Consider the following 23,431-nt stretch of genomic DNA (forward strand, 5'->3'; position numbering starts at 1 on the left):
CATCATCCCATTGGCCAGAGCACGTCACCTGGCTGGACCTAGAGTTAGAGTGGAAAGGCACTACAAAGTTACAGATGAGGTCATCATGGGGCGGGGGGGGGGGGGGGGGGGGGGGGGGCTACCTGCGAGGTCGGGGAGAGGGGAGGGGCAGCAGGAGGAGAGGAGAGAATCCTAAGGAAGCTCCATGTCCAGCATGGAGCCTGACTGGGGGCTCGATCTCGCAACCCTGAGATCATGACCTGAGCCAAAACCAGGAGTCCAACACCTAACCGACTGAACTCCCCAGGCGCCCCATGCCCTGCATTTATCACGGTCCCCGCGTTCCTTGTCTGCGACTCTGACAGTAACAGCAGTCAAGGACTTTGTTGGGAACTTCCATGGGCAGCGTGCTGGGAGCCTCACAGACCTTGAATCCCACCGCAGCGTCCCACGGAAAACTCAGAAAGGAGAAGTCTGGCTCAAAGTCACGCAGTTAGGAAATGCAGAACTGGGATGTGAAAGCATGTGTCTGACTGAAGTTCAGCGCCTGCCCTCTTCTATCTCTCTGCCCTTCTGTCTTAAAATCCCCACTTTTATTAAATATCTCATTTATTTGTTCCCTGAGTACCTCGGATGTGTCAGGCACTATGCTAAGCAGCAGAAGTGTGAAGATGACCCTACATCCTACCTTCAAAATCTACAGCTTAATGGGACAAATAGGAAGATAGATTTTATTTTTTAAGTATTTTTTAAAAGTTTTTTTATTATAATTTTTTTTAGTAATCTCTACACTGAACATGGGGCTCAAACTCAAAACACCAAGGTCAAAAGTTGCACACTCTGTTGATTGAGTCGGACTTCTTAGAGGGGCAGAAAGAAGACATGAGGGTTGTTCCTGGCTTAGCCCCTGCCCTGGGTTCACCTCCTATTCCTGTTTCCTGCTCTCAGACTGTGTCAGGCCTGGCTCCTTATGTGCAGACGGTCCCTGGGGCCAAACCTCAGGACAGCCGGTCTCAGGGCAGAGGCCTTCCTTACAGCTCAGTCTCCCCAGCCAAGGCTGTGAATGAAACAAGAGTCGCTCAGACGACTTGTAGCTGTCTGGGCACAGAGAGCTCACCACTTCACAACAGGCCTGATGGCCAGGGGAGCTCTGCGCACCTTTCCCTTTCAATGTGCAAAAGTCCATTGCAGGCCACTGGAGAGATGCCAAGTTCCCTGTCTGGGTTGACTTGTATGTGAGGGGTTGCTGAAAGCCAAGTCACCTCCGAAATTCAGGAAGATTCCTTTTTCCCTGGGGAGATCCTGACTTAAAGACGATGCTCAATACTCACCTGAAATATGAACAAGCAATGTCAGGAGGTGGAAAGTGGATTCTGACCCAGGGGCCCAGCACTTTCCCAATTTTTTGGACCCTCCCCACCATGCTGAGAGCCAGGTATTACTCTCATTTGTGAGATAAGGAAGCTAAAACCCAGAAAGATTAAGTAACTATCCAAAGGTCGCTCAACTATTAATTGATCCCACATTGTCTGAATTAAATTCAGTAGGTAGCTTATTTGGCCAGGCTTACTTCCTTTCTTTCTAAACTAGACTTTAAATCAATTTTTTTCTTTTTCTAAGATTAAAAAAAAGTTTTTTTAAGATTTTATTTATGTATTCATGAGAGACACACAGAGGCAGAGACACAGGCAGAGGGAGAAGCAGACTCCCTGCAAGGAACCCGATGTGTAACTCGATCCCAGGACCCCGGGATCACTCCCTGAGCCAAAGGCAGCCGCTCAACCACCGAGCCCCCCGGGCGTCCTTTCTTTTCTTTTCTTTTTTTTTAAGGATTTATTTATTTATTTTAGAGAGAAAGAGCATGTGCACACACACATGCCAGTGGCATGGGGGGCAGAGGGAGAGAACCTCAGGTAGACTCCCCGCTGAGCACAGAGCTGGATGTAGGGCTCAATCCCAGGGCCCACAGAGATCATGACCTGAGCTGAAACCAAGAGTCAGACACTCAACCAACTGAGCCACTTAGGAGCCCCCTGGATCTGTATTTTCTTATATTCTGCTCTATATGCCCCCACCAAACCTATTAAAGTGCCTTACCCCCAAACATTCACACACACAAATAAACAAACAAAAGAAACAGTTGAATGATTGAATGAAGGCATCACCTGGTAGCAGGAAAAGAATAGGAAATCCAAATTTGGAAGTTGGTAGCAGGAAAAGAGTAGAAAATCCAAATCTGGAAGTTGAGAGAATTGAAATATTTTCTGTTCTGAGGCTTTTCTTGTCACTTTTTAAGGTTGGTTTGTTTGTTTAAAATGATACACATTTATGAGTCATTGAATCAGTGTGGGCCTGAGAGTTTTAGGGTGGCCTTGGTTACATGCCAGCTGGGGGGTTAGCTGGAAGTCCCGATGAGGCTTGGCTTTGCTAAGCTCATGGAGGCTGTTTCACATGTCTTGGATCTTGGCTGAGATGGCTCAGCTGACCAGCTCTGCTCCATGTGGTCTCTCATCCACCAGCAGGCTAGTCTGGACTTACTCACAGAGGTTGTGAGTCCAAGAGTGTCAGTAGAGACACGAAGGTCTCTTGAATCTGAAGTAATACAACATCACACCTGCCTCATCCTAGACCAGCTCAGAATCAAAGTGTAAGGAAAAGTCTTCATGTCTCAAAAGACCTGCAAAGTCACTCTGTGAAGAGCATGGATATAAGGAAGCATGAAGAGCTGTGGCCGATTTCCCAATCTACAGTAGTGGTCCTCTGTAGGTGTAGAGAAACTATTAGCGACTTTCCAAGCACCTTGCTGTTCTGAGATTTTCCTTAAAGAATCAGGGACAGGGGATCCCTGGGTAGCTCAGCAGTTAAGTGCCTGTCTTCTGCCCAGGTCATGATCCCAGAGTCCAAGGATCGAGTCCCACATTGGGCTCCCCTGCAAAAGCCTGCTTCTCCCTCTGCCTGTGTCTCTGCCTCTCTCTTTCTCTCTCTGTGTGTGTGTGTGTGTGTGTTCCTCTCATGAATAAATAAATAAATCTTAAAAAAAATCAAGGACAATTTTTGTCTATATCAGAAATGATTTATTACGTGAAGTTTCAAGTTACCTACATATAGTTTTACTCTTGCTGCTGCTGCTGCTCCCTCTGTGGTATATTTAGTAAGTTCTGGCTCTGCCACGTACATGTGTCACTTGAGAAAGACAGAGGTTGGGACACCTGGGGGCTCAGTGGTTGAGTGTCTGCTTTTGACGGCAGACGTGATCCTGGGGTCTTCGGATTGAGTCCCACATTGGGTTCCCTGCAGGGAGCCTATTTCTCCCTCTGCCTGTGTCTCTGCCTCTTTCTGTGTCCCTCACGAATAAATAGTAAAAAATCGTGAAAAAAAGGAAAGAAAAAGAAAGGAAAGAAAAAGAAAGAAAGAAAGAAAGAAAGAAAGAAAAAGAAAGAAAAGAAAGAAAGAAGAAAGAAAGAAAAAGAAAGAAAGAAGAAAAGAAAAGAAAGAAAGAAAGAAAGAAAGAAAGAAAGAAAGAAAGAAAAGAAAGAAAGAAAAGAAAAAGAAAAAAGAAAAAAAGAAAAAGAAAAAGAAAAAGAAAAAGAAAAGAAAAGAAAAAGAAAGAAAGGTCTTACACAGACATACACACATCTAGGACCCCTGCCCTCTCTCCTTGCCCTGCAGTCCTAGTCTGGGATAGACCAAAATTCTGTGTAATGACCTCCTTCCTTCCCCAATTGCACGGTTCTCCGCACATGGAATGATGGAAGTTCTAAAAGACCCTGAAGTGTCATCAGGGCTCCGTTGCAGTTAGTCCTGGTCACCACATGGTGTCACTGTTGAAACTTCATCCTGCGCAGCCTTTTGGACACTTGATTTCCTGTGAGGTTCCAGATGTTTAACAGCCCAGATGGGGATTTTAAACTCCTATTGCAAATTGTACAGTTTATACTCATTCAGCCATTATTCCCCAAAGATCAATACCTTCAGGTTCTGCCTGGATTCCAGAACTCTGACCTGAGCCCACATGCTGTGTCCAAACCAGTCCAGTCCCTGAGAACCCTCAGGACCAGACTGATAACCTCAACAGCACCAACCACAGCACTGAGTTTTACCAAGTTGTGAGGTGCCACATTAAGAATTTTTTCGGGCAGCCCGGTGGCCCAGCAGTTTAGCGCTGCCTTCAGCCCAGGGTGGGATCCTGGAGATCTGGATGGAGTCCCATGTCGGCTCCCTACATGGAGCCTGCTTCTCCCTCTGCCTGTGTCTCTGCCTCTCTCTCTGTGTATCTCTCATGAATAAATAAATTTTTAAAATCCTTTTAAGAAAAGAATTTTTCGGGACACCTGGGCGGCTCAGCAGTTAAGCATCTGCCTTCAGCCCACGATGTGATCTTGGGATCCTGGGATTGAGTCTCACATTGGGCTCCCTGCAGGGAGCCTGCTTCTTTCTCTGCCTATTTCTGTGTGTGTGTGTGTGTGTGTGTGTGTGTGTGTGTGTGTGTGATGAATAAATAAATAAAATCTTTTAAAAAAGAAAATAGGGCAGCCCCAGTGGCTCAGCAGTTTATCACCACCTTCAGCCCAGGGCAGGATCCTGGAGACCTGGGATAGAGTCCCACATTGGGCTCCCTGCATGGAGCCTGCTTCTCCCTCTGCCTGTGTCTCTGCCTTTTTCTCTCTCTATGTCTCTCATGAATAAATAAATAAATAAATAAATAAATAAATAAATAAATAAAATCTTTAAAAAAAGAAAGAAAGAAAATAATTTTTCATGGATTACATAATTTCATTGAGGCAAGGTCACACCTTATAGAAAGGATATGCTACAGAAGATGTCAGATAATTCAAGACTTAAGTAATTTGACATTCCCAGGGTCATGAGACCCAACCCCACATTGGGCTCCACTCTCTGCTCAGCAGGGAGCCTGCTTCTCCCTCTCCTGCCTGGGGCTCCCCCAGTGTGCGCTCTCCCTCTCTCTCTCTCTCTCTCTCAAATAAATAAATAAAATCTTCAAGTAATTTGACATTATATTTTCCAGAAGAATCACTATAAAAGGATGGGGAGAGGAATGTTCAACCATTGCAGAATATTTTTTGCCTTTGTGCTATTTTTTATTTACTAAACACTAAAATCTCTAATGTTTCACAAGATAGGCACTCCTAAAGTAACAGCTTGCCATGTCACGACAGTTCTTTGGGCTTTTTCATAGTGTTTTATCATATCTAACTTCCATTACAAAGTTATTGATTTTGGACTGTGTTTTTTGGCACTCATGCCAGCACTTAATGAACTCTGAGAAAATATCATTCCAAGATACAGAAAATATTTTAAATGATAATGCTGAATATTAAAACAACAGTGCATCAGTCATTAGCAACCACTCTCAGAAGTTATGATGCATATAAACAATGGCTCAGTTCACACAATATGAGCACTAATAGCCATTATTTACTTTTGCCAGCTCAAGGGATGCTGTCGTGTGGCAATGGTTATAAACAGTGCACAGGCCCAGTCAACTCACCAATTTTGAAATCATGTACCCTTGGTGATTTCTTTAAATTTAGGAAGATATAGGGGCACCTGGCTGGCTCAGTCAGTAGAACATGCAACTCTTGATCTTGGAGTTGTGAGTTTGAGCCTCATGTTGGGTGTAGAAATTACTAAAAAAATAAAATCTTTTAAAAATAAAGAATTTAGGGAGATTTGCAGTTTTTCAAATTTGCTTAACTCAAATTTACATAATATATAATAGCACTACACCCATTATATCCTCTTTTGGTAGATGAAAAATAAAGTCTTAGAAAGCAATTCATCTTCAAAGGGGCACCTAGCTGGGTTAGTTGGAAAATCATGTAGGTCTTGATCTCGGGGTTGTGAGTTTGAGGCTCATATTGGATGTAGAGATTACTAACGTATATAATAATAAGTTTTTAGGGATCCCTGGGTGGTGCAGCGGTTTGGCACCTGCCTTTGGCCCAGGGCGTGATCCTGGAGACCCGGGATCGAATCCCATGTCAGGCTCCCGGTGCATGGAGCCTGCTTCTCCCTCTGCCTATGTCTCTGCCTCTCTCTCTCTGTGACTATCATAAATAAATAAAAAAAATTTAAAAAAAAATAATAATACATTTTTAAAAAGAAAGAAAGAAAGCAATGTATCTTTTCCTTTAAGGTCTCATAGTTGATGAATGATGGAGTGGAGAGTAGACTCCAGTGCTTAGTAACCTAGATTCCCTTTCTCTCAAGGTAATTTCATGTTAATTACTTAATTGATTTTTATTAAAGATTTTATATCATGTTATTTTTTAAAGTAGGCTCCACGCCCAACATGGGGATTGAACTAATGACCCTGAGATCAAGAGCTGTATGTTCTATGGATGTAACCAGGCAGATGCCCCCCAAGTTCATCTTTGAGAACTTACTGGTATTCCTTGTCCTAAGCCTTGGTTCAAACTACACACATCCATCCCAAGAGCTGTACTTAATTTTGGATCTTAGGAAGAAATGTTGAGGAAATATGAATCCCTTCATTTCAGAAAAACCTTTACACAAGTTAGGTTTTGGGGATGTCTGGGTGGCTCAGGGGTTGAGCGTCTGTCTTTGGCTCAGGTAGTGATCTCAGGTCCCGGGGTCAAGTCCTGCAATAGGCTCTCTGCGAGAAGCCTGCTTCTCCCTCTGCCTATGTCTCTGTGTCTCTCATGAATAAAATAAAATCTTAAAAAAAAAAAAACAACAAGTTGGGTTTTGTATATCCAAACTTCTCTCCTGACCTGCTATGGCTACTCAGGGAGGGGCAGCCTGTATAGAAGCATGGATGCACTGACCCTAAGGACAGGGGGTTCTATTCCTCAGGACAAGGGCTGCCTACCGTCTGGATAACTAACAGGCACCAGCCAAGGGACTTCTTGAAATACGGTCAGCTTCAAGTGACCCAGACAAAAGACTAGCATTTGGCAAATTCTTCTCATTGCGTTTTGTTTTGTTTTGTCTTCAAATGATCCTTTATTGAAATATTTTCCTTTGCAGTTCTTAACTAGCTGGGCATACCACTGCACCACTATTGATGTCATCTATGATGTCATGAGGGTGGTGGCCATCAACATTGCAACCCACAGATCGGGCAATCCCCAGGATGTCCAGAGACATGGTTCCAGAGAGTTCTCAGGCTAAAGATTGGTGCCACATCTCTCAGGCAATGTTGACCATCTCATCAAAAGTGGTATTTCCATTGTACTTAATGTTTTTCTGCTTCTTTCTGTCTCTTGGTGGTTCCTTGAGGACTTTGATAATCAGGGCAGAGGCAGAAGGCACCGCTTCAATCTGAGCCTGTCTGTTTTAAATGGTCAGCACCCCTGCCATCCTCAGACCCTTCCAATCTCCAATCACCAACCTTTTTTGGAGACACACCCAGTGGGCTGATCTTCCAGGCTAGGTCGGACTCGGAGTTCACTTCCCCACCTGAGCACCTCAGGTATGCAATGTGGATCTTGTCGGGGTCCAATTGAGGCAGCATGGTGGAGGTGGCTGGGGTCAGGTGAATCTGAATTCGAGATAACCCGAACAATTTCTCCTTTGTCTCCTGCAGCCGAAAGTTCCTTGCATATTTAACCCTGCTCTTGGCTAGCAGCTTAGCACACATGCACACTCATAGCCAGATGGATGCACACATACTTTTGTACACACATACGCTGCTACAAGAGTCACCAACGTGCACGTGCACTCACATACACACCTGTGTACAGAAACACATGCACACCAGCCTGTGGAAAGGTGCAGCGGAGCGGTGGGGCAAATTTTACACCCAGTCCTGTCCAGCCCCAATCCTGGAGCAGGGCCTCCGGGACACGGAGGCACAGGGAACATTCCCCCACAGTAAGAATTTCAGAGCCAGTCAGCACTAATTACCAGGCGTGGAATAGGCCCATCCATCATCTCGGGGCCGACAGGCTGGCCCCACAGCCGCCTCCCCCCACCCCCATTGCACTCCATTTCTCCTTGAGTGACCGTAGAATGGCTCTGCCGAGGACAGGCCTTGTAGCGTCGGTCCTGTCCAGAATCACGACTGTGGACATGCCCTGGCCTGGCTGCTGGCTTTTGCCTCTTCTCTCTGAACTCTGGGAGAGCTCCTGGGACACCGCCCCAGGCCCTTCCATGCCCTACCCTCTTCCAAGTGGGTTTTACTGTGTGCTCCACACTGGGCTTCATTTTCACTATTTTGCTGAAAATCTACAGGTTTGGCCAGGTTTGCAAATGCAGGAAAGGAGCCCGTAGGAAATAATTTGCTCAGGGTCACCGGCCAGGATGGCTAGAGATAGTATTCAAAGCAGAGTTTGCTACTTGCATGTCCCAGGATCCCAGGGCTTCTCCTGCCATCTCCTCTCTCACCTCCATGCAGGTGACTCCCCCAGTCAACCCCTTATTGCTGAGCATTTTCTCTTGGAAGACCTGGTGGCACTTCTTTCTTATCTTCTCTCCTATATCAGCTAAAAGAACCAAAGTCTGAAGGAGTCCCACAGGGGGAGGCCCAAATACCAGCCTCCAGGGCTGAGGCATAGGGGCTGTGCTGCAAATGAGTGGCAACTGAGCCGGCTGGCATGAGAGGGGCCGCTAGCGATGCCTTCACTGTGGGCCAGGTCCGTGTGGTGGCAGCAGCCGGACTGGGCTGGTTTCAGGACACAGAGTTGGAGCCAGGCTGTCAGCCCTGGGTCCCCCACCCCTGGTCATCTAGCTCTGCTTCCTGGGGACTGAGTGTGTTGGAGGTGTCTCTGGGGCTAGGGCAGCATGGTCCTCCCCGGAAACATCCACTCCCCTGCTGAAATGAGTTTGAAAGCCTCCTTCAAGGCAGAGACATGTCTTTTTCTCATTATCCTCAGCTTCAAGCATGGAGCCTGGCACCTACAGAGCTGGTGCTCAGTCCATAGCAGCTAAAACAAAACACAACAACAAGTGCATTTCTGAGTCCTATCCACTTATTTAAATGCTGCCATTTCAGGGCGTGATCCTGGAGACCCGGGATCGAAACCCACGTCGGGCTCCCGGTGCATGGAGCCTGCTTCTCCCTCTGCCTGTGTCTCTGCCTCTCTCTCTCTCACTGTGTGCCTATCATAAATAAATAAAAATTTTAAAAAATTAAAATTAAAATTAAAAAATAAATGCTGCCATTCTTCTGTATCCAGTGCAAACCCCCACCCCCAGCAAGGATCTCTGCTCTTCCCGGCTAATAGAACCACCCCTCCTCCAAACACAGTGCCAAGCATACGTTGCCTTGTATAATTTGTAACATGTGCATGAGTATTTGCCTTTTCACTCCAACTCCTAGGGAGCTCCTTAGGAAGTTGCCTCATACGGTGCTTCTTTGGCCTCATCTATGCCTATAAATGTGCAGCAGACACCTTTGATTCAAAGTATATAATGTCCAGGGAAGCCTGGCTGGCTCAGTCTGTAGAGCATGAGATTCTTGACTTCGGAGTCTTGAGTTCAAACCCCATGTTGGGCTGGTGTAGAGGAGCTCACTCAATTTAAGAGGAAAAAAAAAAAGGTCTTAAAAAAAACCACAAAGTATACAATGTCTATACTTGGGCAAAGATTTTACTTTATAATGATGACATGGATGTTATTCTTATTTAACGAGGCTTCTCAGGAAACCACTAGAGGAAGGAATAGCAAAGCACAGCTTCTTGTGGTTATTATCAGCCAGGGTTTTCCCTGACAAGTATCTCTCAACCGGGGAATCACGCATTTGTGTTTGGGTGGTCTTTCTTCCTCACTGCTGCCCCTCGCCTCTGTCTTTGATCCCTGGGGCAGGATCTGGGACTCCATGGATGGGCTGCATCTGTCAGAACTGGGGGTGATGGTTCCACACCCTTCATGGACGTAAACATCTGGCGTCTGGAATTTTAGCTGAAGGATTAAACGCTGTGACAGCCCAGCAGATAGATTGTCTTTCCTTATCTGGTCAGATGGGCCACCTAAAGAGAATCTGTACTCTGTTATTGTCCGGGGTGGGTGTGGGGGGAGCTTTATCCCCTTTCCCCCTAATTGATATGTAGTATCTATAGAATTCTCATATCCAAACACCTGAGATGTTTAACCTAACAATTATTAGAGTGCGGAAAAAGCAAATGCACCACGAAGCTCCCCCCAAGCGTATTTTTTTTAAAGATTTTGTTTATTTACGAGAGACACAGAAAGAGAGGCAGAGACATAGGCACAGGGAGAAGCAGTTTCCCTGTAAGAAGCCCAATGTGGGACTTGATCTCAGATCCTGGGATCAGGTTCTGAGCTGAAGGTAGACGCTCAACCACCAAGCCACCCAGGCGTCCTTCCCCAAGGGAATTAAAAGAAAGAACTAGTTTCTGATACTAACTAGTTTCAGGTAGGAAACACTATTCTTCCAGCATCATTTACAATTGCCAGGAGGTGGAAGTAACCTAAATGTCCATTGGATGAAGAATGTGTGGATAGGGACACCTGGGTGGCTCAGCGGTTTAGCACCTGCCTTCTGCCCAGGACGTGATCCTGGAGTCCCGGGATTGAGTTCCACGTCGGGCTCCTTGGATTGAGTCCCACGTCGGGCTCCTTGCATGGAGCCTGCTTTTCCCTCTGCCTGTGTCTCTGCCTCTGTCTCTCTGTGTGTGTCTCTCATGAATAAATAAATAAAATATTTAAAAGAATGTGTGGATAAAGAACATGTGGTGTATACATACAACACAATATAATTCAGCCTTCAAAAAGAAGGAAATCCTGCTACCATATGAACTTGGACTTCACGACATTATGCTAAATGAAAGAAGCAGGTCACAAAAGGACAAATACCGCATGCATGATTCTACATATAAGTTACACAGGGTGGTCATGCCCTTAAACAAAGAGTCGTGGTTGGCAGGGGTGGCAGGAGGAGACAGAAGGGGGTTCTTGTTCAGTGGATGTGGAGTTTCAGTCTCGCAAGAGGAAAGGTTTTAGAGATCTGTTGCACAAGAGTGTGCATATATTAACACTCCTGTGCACTAACCATGGATTAAAAGAGTAAATGTTATGTCATATGTGTTTCACCACAATAGTAATAAAAAAGCACCACTCTTGGGTAACAACTTTGTCCTAGGGATTTCCTTGGTAAAATACCACAACCCATTCAATGGGTATTGTTTTCCTTGTTTCTTACTCGGAGGAAAGGGAAGTTCCAGAGATGTATTTGATCCCATGGCCACCTGACTTCAGCAGCCACGCTTTCTACCCACGCGGCTCACTCTTCCACCCCTAGGTGGGATTGGCCTGCTGCCCGTCACTCTCCAGGTAACAGCAGTGAGTTGGGGGCGTGAGTTTAGACAGGCTTCTCCGGTTTTGAAGGCCAGACGTTCCATGTCAAACCACCTCCCCAACCATATTAACAATTTCCCCTAATATATGTTCTCCACTTCTTCTTTTGTTTGTTTTTATTTTTAAGATTTTATGTATTTATTCTCCAGAGAGAGAGAAAAAGAGAAAGCACAAGCAGGAGGAGTGGGAGGAGCCCCATGTGGGGCTCCATCTCAGGACCCTGGGATCAAGGCCTGAACCAAAGGCAAACACTTAACCACCTGAGTCAGCCAGGAATCCTTCAGTGTCTGACTCTTGAAATAAAGACTTCCTCCCCTGAAGGTAGTTGTGGACATGTGACTAAGTTCCGAACAGCGAGACGTAAGCAGAGGTATCAGGGATAGTTTTGTGAGGAGTCCCTAAAATAGGGGCACACCCTTCTCTAGTCCTTCTTTCCGCAAGCTGGAATAAAACATGATGGCTGGAACTTGAGTGGCCAGTGTGGGTTGTGAAGTAAAGTCAAATCTGAACTTACAATTCAAACCGCAGCATGTGGACGCTGCCACATGCAACTCGTGCACAGAGTGAGTCTATCTTTTTTTTTTTTTTTTTTTTTTTAGAGTGAGTCTATCTGATTTATCAATGCTGCGTATGTGGCGTGTGGGAGACTTGTGAATCACCCTGTTGGTGTTCACATATTTAGTGGGACCTTGATCCGTCAGTGCTTGTGGTTGGAGGGAATCACAAGGCATTCACCAACTGGAAACAAAGGTCCACTGACTTCTCCCAATGTCCCACTCATTCCTTCACTGAGTATTAACTGAGTGCCTACTAGATGCCAGGCACTATATTGGCACTGGAAATACAGCATCAAACATGACAGAGTCTGGGCAGCCTGGGTGGCTCAGCGGTTTAGAACCTGCCTTCGGCCCGGGGTGTGATACTGGAGACCCTGGATCAAGTCCCACATCGGGCTCCCTGCATGGAACCTGCTTCTCCCTCTGCCTGTGTCTCTGCTTCTCTCTGCGTCTGTCTCTCTCTGTGCCTCTCATGAATAAAAAAATAAAATCTTAAAAAAAAAATGACAGAGTCCTTACCCTCGGTACATGCACTATTATGGATTCATATGGTCTTCGGTCTTCTTTCCATTTTCCACCACATGTTATGAAATGTCCCAGTGAATATAAGGGGTGTGGGCGAAGGACTAAAATGTGGGAAGGAGCAAATCGAACTCCAATAAAAATAAATAAATAAATAAAATAAAATGTGGGAAGGATTTTGAAATGTGACCAAGCAGGAGCAAGTTTTCTTTTGCCTCAGATCCCTCCAGAATGCCTATTCTGCAAGGACGTAGGGGACATTCCTGCCCTGCCCTGTGTTGAGGGTCAGGATTGGGTGAGGACTACAATACGAAATCAATAAACTCACCTACGAGTTCACCAACTGGGCCAGTCCTTTAAGTTTCTCTGGGGAGGGGCACCTGGGTGGCTCAGCAGTTGAGCATCTGCCTCTGGCTCAGGTCGTGATCCCATGGTCCTGGGATCAAGTCCGGCATCGGGCTCCCTGCAGGGAGCCTGCTTCTATCTCTCCCTGTGTCTCTGACTCTCTCTGTGTGTCTCTCATGAATACATAAATAACAATGTTTTTTTTAAAAAAAAGTTTATCTGGGGACCCCCAAAGGCCCCAGCTACCAGGCAAGGATTCCTGGCAGCAATAATGGCAAATGTGGTAAGTTCACTATCAGGGACCTATAGTCTCCAAACCAAAATTATGTCACAAGTTCTAAGAAGTTCCCATACCCATGGGGTCCACTAAAACTGAAAAGTTTTGAACTCAGAACCTACTAGAATATAAATTGGGAGGGGCAGCCTGGGTGGCTCAGCGGTATAGCGCCGCCTTCAGCCCAGGGCAAGATCTTGGTGACCCAGGATTGAGTCCCACGTTGGGCTCCCCGCAGGGAGCCTGCTTCTCCCTCTGCCTGTGTCTCTGCCTCTCTCTCTCTCTCTCTCTCTCTTTCTGTGTCTCTGATGAATAAATAAATAAAATCTTAAAAAAAAAAAGAATATAGATTGGGAGCCTGACATCGTATCACATTATCTCAGCCCGTCACCCTGAAACCTTTATGCTGATGAAAATGATTAAAAGACCCAGCAGTCCATTCTACTATTCACAATAGCCAAGTTGAAGGAAAAACCTAATGGTCATTGACAGATGAATAGGTAAAGAAAATGTAGGGGGATATATATTTATAGATTTATTTTTAAATTTATTTTATATTATTTTATTTTTTGGAATACTATTGAACTTTAAAAAAGAAGGGATTTCTGTAATATGCAACAACACGGATGTGGCTTGAGGGCCTTATGCTGAGTGAAACAAGCCAGACACAGAGACAAGTACGGCGTGATTCCACTTCTCTGAGGGAGCTAAAATAGCCGAGCTCTCAGACTCCAAGAGTGGAGTGGTGGCTGCCAGGAGCCAGAGGGAGGGGAAACGAGGAATTACTAATCAACTGGCATAAACGAGGAATTACTAATCAACTGGCATAAAGTGTCAGTTAAACAAGACAAGTAAGTTCTAGAGATCTGCTGTAAGGCATTGTGTCTGTGGTCAACAATAGTGTATTGTCCACTTGCAAATTTGTTTAAGAGGATAGAGCTCTTGTTAAGAGTTCTTGGCACAAAGAACTAAAATAAACAGCTCACACTGAGCCAATGATTTATCTAGACTAAGCTAGGTGTTCTGATTAGTGCTCCAGAGAAACTTTCCTTCCATCTGGGGAGATATAAGAAGGAAAAATGAAGGGCACAGTCATTGCTCTCAGGGAGGCTTTTGGTCTGGTGAGGAATCAGACATAAAATAACGGTAACCGGGGCACCGGGGTGGCTCAGTTTGTTCAGCATCTGCTTTCGGCTCAGGTCATGATCTCAGGGTCCTGGGATCAAGTCCCATATTGGGCTCCCTGCTCAGTGGGGAGTCTGCTTCTCCCTCTCCCTCTGCCTCTACCCCTACTCGTGCTCTCTCAAATAAATAAATAAATAAATAAATAAATAAATTAATTAAAAAATATATATATATAAAACTGCACAAGACAGAAGATGTAGCTAAAAAGGCAGGTAGAGATAAGTTTGGAAGGCCAGAAATGTGCTAACAACTTTGGACTGCATCTTTTTTGTTTTGTTTTGCTTTGTTTTTTTAAGATTTATTTATTTACTTGAGAGAGAGAGAGGGTGCTCGAGCAGAAGGGAGCATAGGGCCAGGGAGGGGAGGATAGAGGGAGAGGGAGAGAGAGTCTTAAGCAGATTCCGTGCTGAGCTGGCTGCAATGCTGGATCTCAGGGCCCCCAGATCATGACTCTGAGATCAGGACCCAAGCTGAAGCCAAGAGTCAAAAGTTTAATCAACAGCGCCACACAGGCGCCCAGGACTACATCCTTTATAAGACTGTCTAACTTGGAGGGAGATGAAAGGGCATGTTTTCAGGTGGGCAGTATGTAAATGGAGTCTGTGGGGCACCTGGGGTGGCCTGTGCAGCCAGTGAAGCCTGTATTCCCAATTTCAGCTGAGGTTGTGATCTCTGGGTCCTGGGATCCAGCCAGGCCCCAAGCCCTACCAAGGCTTCCTGCTTAGTGTGGAGTCTGCTTGAGATTCCCTTTTGCCCTCTCCCTCTGCCCCTCTCCCAGATTACGTGCACACGCACACACACACACTCTCTCTCTCTCTCTCAAATAAATAAAATATTTTTTTAAATTAAAAAATATGTAAATGGGGCATCTGGGTGGCTCAACTGGTTCAGTATCTGCCTTTGGCTCAGGTGGTGATCCTGGGGTCCTGGGACTAAGCCATGCCTCCGGCTCCCCGCTCAGCAAGGAAACTGCTTCTCCCTCTCCCTCTCTTCCTGCTTCTGCTCTCTTTCTCGCTCTCAAATAAATAAAATCTTAAAAATCTGTATATGTAAATGCAGTCTGAAGGGTTCATTATCCCCTTGAGATGTACACCAAAACACAAACTACAGATCTTTCTGGAGTTACTCATAGCTTCCATCACCTTAAAAATGGGTCCATGACCCAGTAAAGATTAGGGAGCACTAGGGAGCCACCATAATATGGGGCAGATGAACAATGTGAGGTTGTATTGAGGATTCATACTCTGATAGAGTGGAGGGGTTTAGAGGAAAGTTTTCAGAGGCTGATACAAACGCCCAAGGGGGATATTCAGCCGGTGGCAGGGGAATGAAGAAAACAGGACCAACTGAGAGGCAGCATGCACAGGATTTAGGGCAATTGGATGAAAGTGGTAGAGGGAAAGAGAGATAAAGATCAGAATTATGACTGGAACTCTGAGGAAGAAGATATAAAAGAAATTATGTCAGTCATAATTTCTTTTATTTTTATTTTATTTATTTATTTATTTGCTTTTATTTGTATTTTTGAAGTATATTTAACGTACAACTGGCACAATTTCTTGTGCAGAAGGAATATTTTCACAAATCCAGCCCAGGGTGCCTTCCAAACCACAAGCTACTAGGCAGTTTGCCAGAATTTCATTTTAGCCTATGGTGTGTTTTGATAGGAGAGTCAGATACACTATTCTCATCCTCTACGTCATGTGATTCACATCTAGAAATTCTGTAAGATCCTAGAGTGACCTGTTTACCTATGTGGAGATGGTGTTTCCATGGGTCACCTCAGAGTGACCCCTGCCTTTGTAAACATAGCAGACGGTTTTTCCTGGGGTTCCATAGAAAGGAGCCGTGTTGCACAGACTATTCCAATCTCCATAGCAGATAAGGAAGAGGACTCCAAGGTTTTCAGCCAGAGCAACTGTGCTGTGATTTTAACAGTGAAATAGAACGTAGGGAGAGAGGCAGGTGTGTGGGAAAGGTGAGGGTATGATAATCAAACTGGGTTTGGCCAAACTGAATCCAAGGTATCTCTGAGACACTTTTTAAAAATATGTATTTTTTTTTATTTTAGGAGTGGGGTGCAGAGGAGCAGAGGGAAAGAGAGAAGCTCAAGCAGACTCCCCACTGAGTGTGGAGCTCAACTCGGGGCTTGATCCCACGACCCTGAGATTATAACCTGAGCTGAAATTAAGAGTAGGGAGCCCAACTTGCTAATCCACCCAGGCACCCCCAGGTATCTCTGAGACATTTTATCAGCTGCGGACCTTTGGGTTGCAGTTGACAAAATATTAAAACCTATATGAATAGAAGAGGGAATGTGCTGGGGCGCCTGGAGGGATCAGTCAGTTAAGAGTCTACCTTCCGTGGGATCCCTGGGTGGTGCAGCGGTTTAGCGCCTGCCTTTGGCCCAGGGCACGATCCTGGAGACTCGGGATCGAATCCCATGTCAGGCTCCCGGTGCATGGAGCCTGCTTCTCCCTCTGCCTATGTCTCTGCCTCTCTCTCTCTCTCTCTGTTGTGACTATCATAAATAAATAAAAGTTAAAAAAAAAAAAAAAAAGAGTCTACCTTCCGCTCAGGTCATGATCCTGGAGTCCTGAAGTCCCGCACTGGGCTCCTTTCTCCCTCTCTCCCTCTTCATGCTCTCTCTCTCTCTCTCTCTCTCTCTTTCTCTCAAATAAATAAATAAATAAATAAATAAAATATATTTTTAAGATTTTATTTATTTATTCATGAGAGACACAGAGAGAGAGAGAGAGGCAGAGACACAGGTAGAGGGAGAAGCAGGCTCCATGCTGGGAGCCCAACGTGGGACTCGATCTCGGGTCTCCAGGATCACGCCCTGGACTGAATGCAGGCACTAAACCGCTGAGCCATCCAGGCTGCCCAATAAATAAAATCTTAAAAAAAAAAAAAAAGGAAGAGGGAACATATTCGCTTACATGACTAAAAGCTTAAGACATCTCGCTGCAAGCATGGCCGTATCAGGTTCTCAAATGATGTTGTGAAGCATCTGTCTCTTCCCATCCCTTGTCTTCTTTTTCTCTATTATGTTTTAATTGTAGGCAGATTCTCAACATTATAGCAGCTATGAGCACCGGCAGCTTCAAGCTTACCTTCTACTAGCATAACAACCCCAGCAATGCCACTATCCCAAAGGCTCCAGCCCGCATCTCAGGCCTGATTCTGATGGACTCTGTTTGACTGGATACCCATCCTTGAATCAATTATTGTGATTTAACTGGCTAAATCGGCGGTGGTTGACAGTGTCTAAGTTGGCCCTTTAGTGATGGAACTTCCTAATATTTGTACTTTTGTATAGTCCCCTCCACTGTAATAACTTCTATTTTTTTTTAATTTTTTTTTTTATTTATTTATGATAGTCACAGAGAGAGAGAGAGAGAGAGAGGCGCAGAGACACAGGCAGAGGGAGAAGCAGGCTCCATGCACCGGGAACCTGTTGTGGGATTCGATCCCGGGTCTCCAGGATCGTGCCCTGGGCCAAAGGCAGGCGCCAAACCGCTGCGCCACCCAGGGATCCCTGGAATAACTTCTAACTAATAGTATATGGCAATGTTGAGGAGCTGCTACTTATTTTTCAAGTTTTTTAAAAATAAATTTATTTATTTATTTTAAGTAATCACTACACTCAATCCGAAGTGAGTCTTGACTCATCACCTCGAGATGGAGAGTTGCAGGCTCTTTGAGCCAGTTGCCCTGAGGAGTTGTTACTTCTGTGATTAGGTGACAAAAGATCATGATTTCTCTTTTGCTAACAGATTCTCTCTTGCTGGCTTTGATGATGCAAGCTGCCACGTTGGACACAGCCACATTGCTAGGAACTTGAGGATAGGCTCCAGCCAACAGCTACCAAAGAAATGAGACCCTTAAGGAACAGAATCCTGCCAACCACTATGCAAGTGAGCTTGGAAGCAATTCCTTCACCCACTGGGCCTTTAGACAAAACCCAGCTCTGGGAGACACTTTTTTTTTTTTTTTTTTTTTTTAATTGGAGTTGAATTTGCCAACATAGAGCATATTACCCAGTCTGGGAGACACTTTGACTGCGACTTCACGAGACACCATGATCAGAGGACCCAACTAAGCCCTGCCCAGATTCCTGATCCACAGAAACTGCAAGAAAATAAATGAGTGTTGTCCTAGGCTATTAGGTTTGGAGCTAATTGGTTACACAACAGACAACTAGTGACACCTGGGTTCTGTGATTGCACCCGGAGGGGTAGATGAGGTCAACTCACAGGTGAATCATGGGGACCGAAAGTAAAGAATATGTGTCTCCACAAAGGAAAGCTAAGGTGTAGTTACCAGAAGGAGGATGAAATCTGGGCAGGCAAAAGCATCAGATGTTTGCCTCACCCAAATGTTTAGGAATATAGGGAGGCAGCTAGAAACATAACTGGGCATAGAGATTTGACAGTGATTCATGCATCAGCGATTGTTGAAACTATAAGAATGGATACAATTGCCCCCAAAGAGAGAAGGGTCAAGAGCAGATCTCTTGAGAATAGCAACAATGAAGGGGCAGATGCAAGAAGAGCAAAAATGATTAAGTGAGGGGAGAGGTGGGGGAAGACGTGTTTTTTTTTTTTTTTTAAGATTTATTTATTTATTTATGATAGAGAGAGAGAGGCAGAGACACAGGCAGAGGGAGAAGCAGGCTCCATGCCGGGAGCCCAACGCGGGACTCGATCCCGGGACTCCAGGATTGCACCCTGGGCCAAAGGCAGGCGCCAAACCGCCTAGCCACCCAGGGATCCCCGGGGAAGATGTGTTTGATGCTGGACAAATTCAATTTGTCCGGTCAGTGGGACATGCATCTGAGTTCTGTTAGAAATCTGGGCATTTAGTTTAGAGGTTATATTTTGGGAAGCCATCAACATAGAAGTAACCTGCTGCTTGGGCACCCCCAACATTAAGCATCCATCTCTTGATTTTGCTCAGGTCATGATCTCAGGGTCCTGAGATCCAGCCCAGCATCAGGCTCTGGGCTGGGTGTGGAACCAGCTTATGATTGTCTCTTTCCCTCTCCCTTGGCTCCCCAATCCCACCCCTTGCTCACTTGCTCTCTGACTCTTGAAATCAGGCATGTATATGATTTTGCCCAGTGATAGTAGAGTGTGGAGGGAGAAGAGGGCCGGACAAATCTTTGCAGACTGCATATATGTAGGCAGCAGGGGAAGGAAGAGGACGAAGCGTGGGAAGGGACTAGAGATGGGATAGTTGGAGAAGTAGGAGGCGACCTGAGAGAGACCCATTTCTGACTAGTCTACAAAGGCAAATACTTGAGAGAGGTTGTGTGATGGAGATTGAGAAAAGAATGGGACTGGTAATGAGGACATCATGGGTGGTCCTAGTGGGAGCCCTGTCAGTGAAAAGAGGGACCAAAGCCTGACAGCTTGGGCTTAAGAGTGAGTAGGTGGGACAGGAAGCAGAGATGCAGAAAGCCAACTGGGAGAAGTTTCCTGGCCCATCATGGGCAGACCTGTGTAGGCCGAGGAGGAAAGTCTGGGCTATGTCCCTCCACGCCCCTCTCAGCGGCCTCTCTTGGGTTCCATGACAGCCCGCTGAGAAACCAAAGAACCAAAACTTCCTGCAAACTCAGTGTTGGCAAACTTCTGTTATACAGAGCTGGTTATTCTAGGCTTTGCTGGCCATGTGGTCTCTGTCACAACTACTCAGCTCTGCCACCGTAGGGGGAAAGCCACCGGTGACAGTCCATAACCAAGCGGGCACCTCTGTGATCCGATGAACTTGATTCTCAAACAGGCAGGGGGCAGGATTGGGCCCGTGGGCCGGGGTTTGCTGACCCCAGCTCTCTCTGGGTCATGTAAAGGGACTGGAGGTGCAAAAACGGGACAACTGATGAAGCAAGAATAGGATTAAGACCTCAGGGAAATGGGCTCACCTCAGGAAGAAAGTACTTACATTTATTTGGGCATCTGTCTGACTTCCTCTTGGTGTATCTGCCCTGTACTCCTCAACTGGGAGCATCTCGGGGCCAGGAATGCTTCCTAGCAAGGATTCCAAGAGCCTTCCACACAGGAAGTGCTCAGACACATAAGTAGTGGACAGAAGCAGGATGTAAGAAGGCAGAGAAGGAGGGAAAACTGAACAGGCTCAGATGGAAAGGCCTGTGTCATCTCCATGAATTAGGAGCCACTAAGTGGCAACCAAGTTCCCCCCAGTGATGTTGAAGCAGGGACGCCACTCTTTCCTAGCATTTCAGATTCAGGCCTTCCAAGAGGTGGAGGATTGGGGCAGATGGTCTCCCTGCCTCACAATCACGGAGTTCCATGTGGTGCACCCTGGGTAGGGCTCCAAGGAGGAAAGCAAAGGGGGCACTCCCAGAATGATCCCGACTTGCTGTGGAGATAGTGGGAAAATGGAGGCCACTACAAAGCCCAGACACATCCTGGGCCTCCCAGAGGTGGAGGGAGGGACGTGATGGGGTGGCTAGGAGCCAAAGAGCCCCTGGATCCTTTTTTTAACACCCTTAGGACCCCCGGGTGGCTTGGTCGGTCAAGCATCTGCCTCAGGCTCAGGTCATGGGCTCATGATCCGAGGATCCTGAGATCAAGCCCCTACCTCAGGCTCCCTGCTCAGCGGGGAGTCTGCTTCTCCCTCTGCCCTTCCCCTCTGCTTGTGCTCTCTCTCTCTCTCTCTCTCTCTCTCTCGCTCTCGCTCTCGCTCTCGCTCTTGCTCTTTCTCTCAAAAAAAAAAAAAAAAAAGAAAACAAAATCCGCTCTTATAACAGGTTGGACCATTTCTCGCTGTTCCTGGTCTCCTTTTCAACTCTTTTTTTTAAAGATGTGTTTATTCATGAGAGACACGGAAAGAGAGGCAGAGACACAGGCAGAGGGAAAAGCAAGCTCCATGCAGGAAGCCCGACGTGGGACTGGATCCCAGGTCTCCAGGATCACGCCCGGGGCCAAAGGTGGCGCCAAACCACTGAGCCACCCTGGCTGCCCTCCTTTTCAACTCTTTCCTGAGAACCAATGAGCCAAGCAGGGGTTTGGAAGGTGGTGAGCGAAAAAGGAAGCTTTCTCCATGCAGTCCATTTCTGGGCAGGGGCATCCAGAGACTGGAGAATGAGCCGAGAGGGACCGAGGAGAGTCCACCCCCTGATGGGATACTGGTATCCACTTTGTCCTGGGAAGAATGCTTGTGGAACACAGATAAGGGGCCTTTATTGAATGAACTTAATGATGTATGTGTGCGTGTGTTGGGGAGGGGGGTGGTGTGCAGAGGCCCAAAGATGTGTACTAAATACACGGATGTGTGTTAACTTGAAAGTAAGCTAACCTGCAGTTTGCCCTCGGGCAGGGGACATCTCCCACCCTCACCCCCACCCCCACCATCCTCATTTACATCCTTGAAAGAACAAGAAGTTTGGGCCAACCTGCAATTCCCTAGCTAGCCCACATCTCCCATGGTATTGTGTGTGCATGTGTGTATCTCAGCTCCCCTGTCAGAACAGAGATTAACTCAAAAAAAAGGATCCCCGACAGAGCTGTCAGGGATTTGAACCTCATTTCCTGGGCATCCATGCCCTTGGTGATTTGCGATTTGGATCTAGTGGATTTTGTACCTGCAGGTGAAGAGAAAGGATTTTTTCCCCCAACATGAATCATAGGATGTTATTCACCAGCAGGACCACAAGGGTTCTAGACCCATGCGGTCCAGTAGGATAGCCAACTGGCTACCTGTGGCTATTTAAAAGTAATTACAGGGCAGCCCGGGGTGCAGTGGGGCTCAGCGGTTTAGTGTTGCCTTCGGTCCAGGGCATGATCCTGGAGACCTGGGATCGAGTCCCACGTCAGGTTCCCAGCATGGAGCCTGCTTCTCCCTATGCCTGTGTCTCTGCCTCTCTCTCTGTGTGTGCGTGTGTCTCCATGAATAAATAAATAAATCTTTAAAAAATTTTAAAAAATAAAATAAAAGTAATTACAGAGGTGCCTGGCTTGATCAGTCACTAGAGCATGCCACTCTTGGTCTCGGGGTTGGTTGTAAGTTCCAGCCCCATGTTGTGTGGGGCTTTTTAAAAAAACGTAAAAGTAATTACAATTCAATAAAGTAAAAAAGCCAGTTTCTCGGTCACACTGGCCACACATTTCGAGGGCTCGATAGCCACACGTGGCTAGTGGATACCCTACCAGGTGACACAGATTTAGAACATTTCCCTCTTCACACAGAAACTTGTATAGGACCATGCTCTGCTAGAGCGATCTGTTGCAAATGGGGAAACTGAGACCTGGCGCGCAGACAGCAGCAAGCGTGTTAGGGGCAGATGTGGACACACAGCAAAGGTTCCCGACGGCCAGGTCTGACTCCTACCCTGCCCCCCGCGGCCTCCCTCCCCCACGCCTCTCTGGGCTCCCCCAACTCAGAGCCCCCAGTGGGCCCAGCACGCGGGCCAGGCCGGGCTGGTCCCAGGGGCTGTTTGTGACCGCGCAGAGCTCCAGATGCTGCACATTCCTGGTAGGGTCAGACCTGCCCCGCGGCGCTCGGGGAATGAGCTTCTCTGAAGAGCCTCAGATCTTTCCGGAGCTGCCCTCTTCCTGCCCAGCCCGGGGGGCGGCCGGGGTCGCTCCGAGCCCTCGGCCCTCCCTCCCGCGCGGACTCCGTGCCGGAGAGGCGCTTCTGCTGCAGGAGGGGGCTGCGGGGGGGCAGGAAATCGCACCCCGACATCTAACAAGGTCTCCAAGTCCAGCACAAGGGGCGTCTGGGAGCAAGGCTTCTGCAAGCCCAGCCTTGGGGCCGCATTTGGCGGGAAGCGGACCTGCCTCCACCTGCAGCCCCGGGCGGGGGTGTTGCGGGGAGGGCGGTGGCGGGACGGAAAGGGCCGGGAAGGGGGGCGCCCCGGTGGGGGCAGGGGGCCAGGGGCCAGGGGAGGGGGCGCCCGGGAGCGCCCTGACCCCGCCGGCTGTCGGGAGGCGGAGGGGATGGGGTTGGGGGGGAGGAGGGGAGCCCGGCGGCCAATGGGAGGGAGGATCTCGTTTCAAAAGGGTTAACCCGCAGCCAATGGGAGCCCGGGGGAGCGGATCCTGCTCACTCCATTCAAGAATCCCAAGTATTCAAGATGGACGGCAGGGAGTGTGGAAGGAGAAAGGGGGCGAGGGGGCGAGAGCGAGCCGGGCGGAGGCGAGGGCGGCGGGCCGGGCGGGCGGGCGCGGGGCGCGGGGCGGGCGCGGGGCGCGGGGCCGGGCCGGGGCGGGCGCGGGGCGCGGGCGGGGCGCGGCGAGGCCCG

The 23,431-nt window shown here is 47.4% G+C and overlaps 1 pseudogene; it reads right to left on the bottom strand.

Moving 5' to 3' along the window:
* Positions 1–6,993: 6,993 nt before the first annotated feature.
* On the bottom strand, positions 6,994–7,510 carry LOC140613442 (large ribosomal subunit protein uL11 pseudogene; annotated as a pseudogene).
* Between the last annotated feature and the right edge of the window lie 15,921 nt (positions 7,511–23,431).

The sequence above is a fragment of the Canis lupus genome, chromosome 21 (assembly GCF_048164855.1).
Source record: "Canis lupus baileyi chromosome 21, mCanLup2.hap1, whole genome shotgun sequence".
NCBI classification, from domain to species: Eukaryota; Metazoa; Chordata; class Mammalia; order Carnivora; family Canidae; genus Canis; species Canis lupus.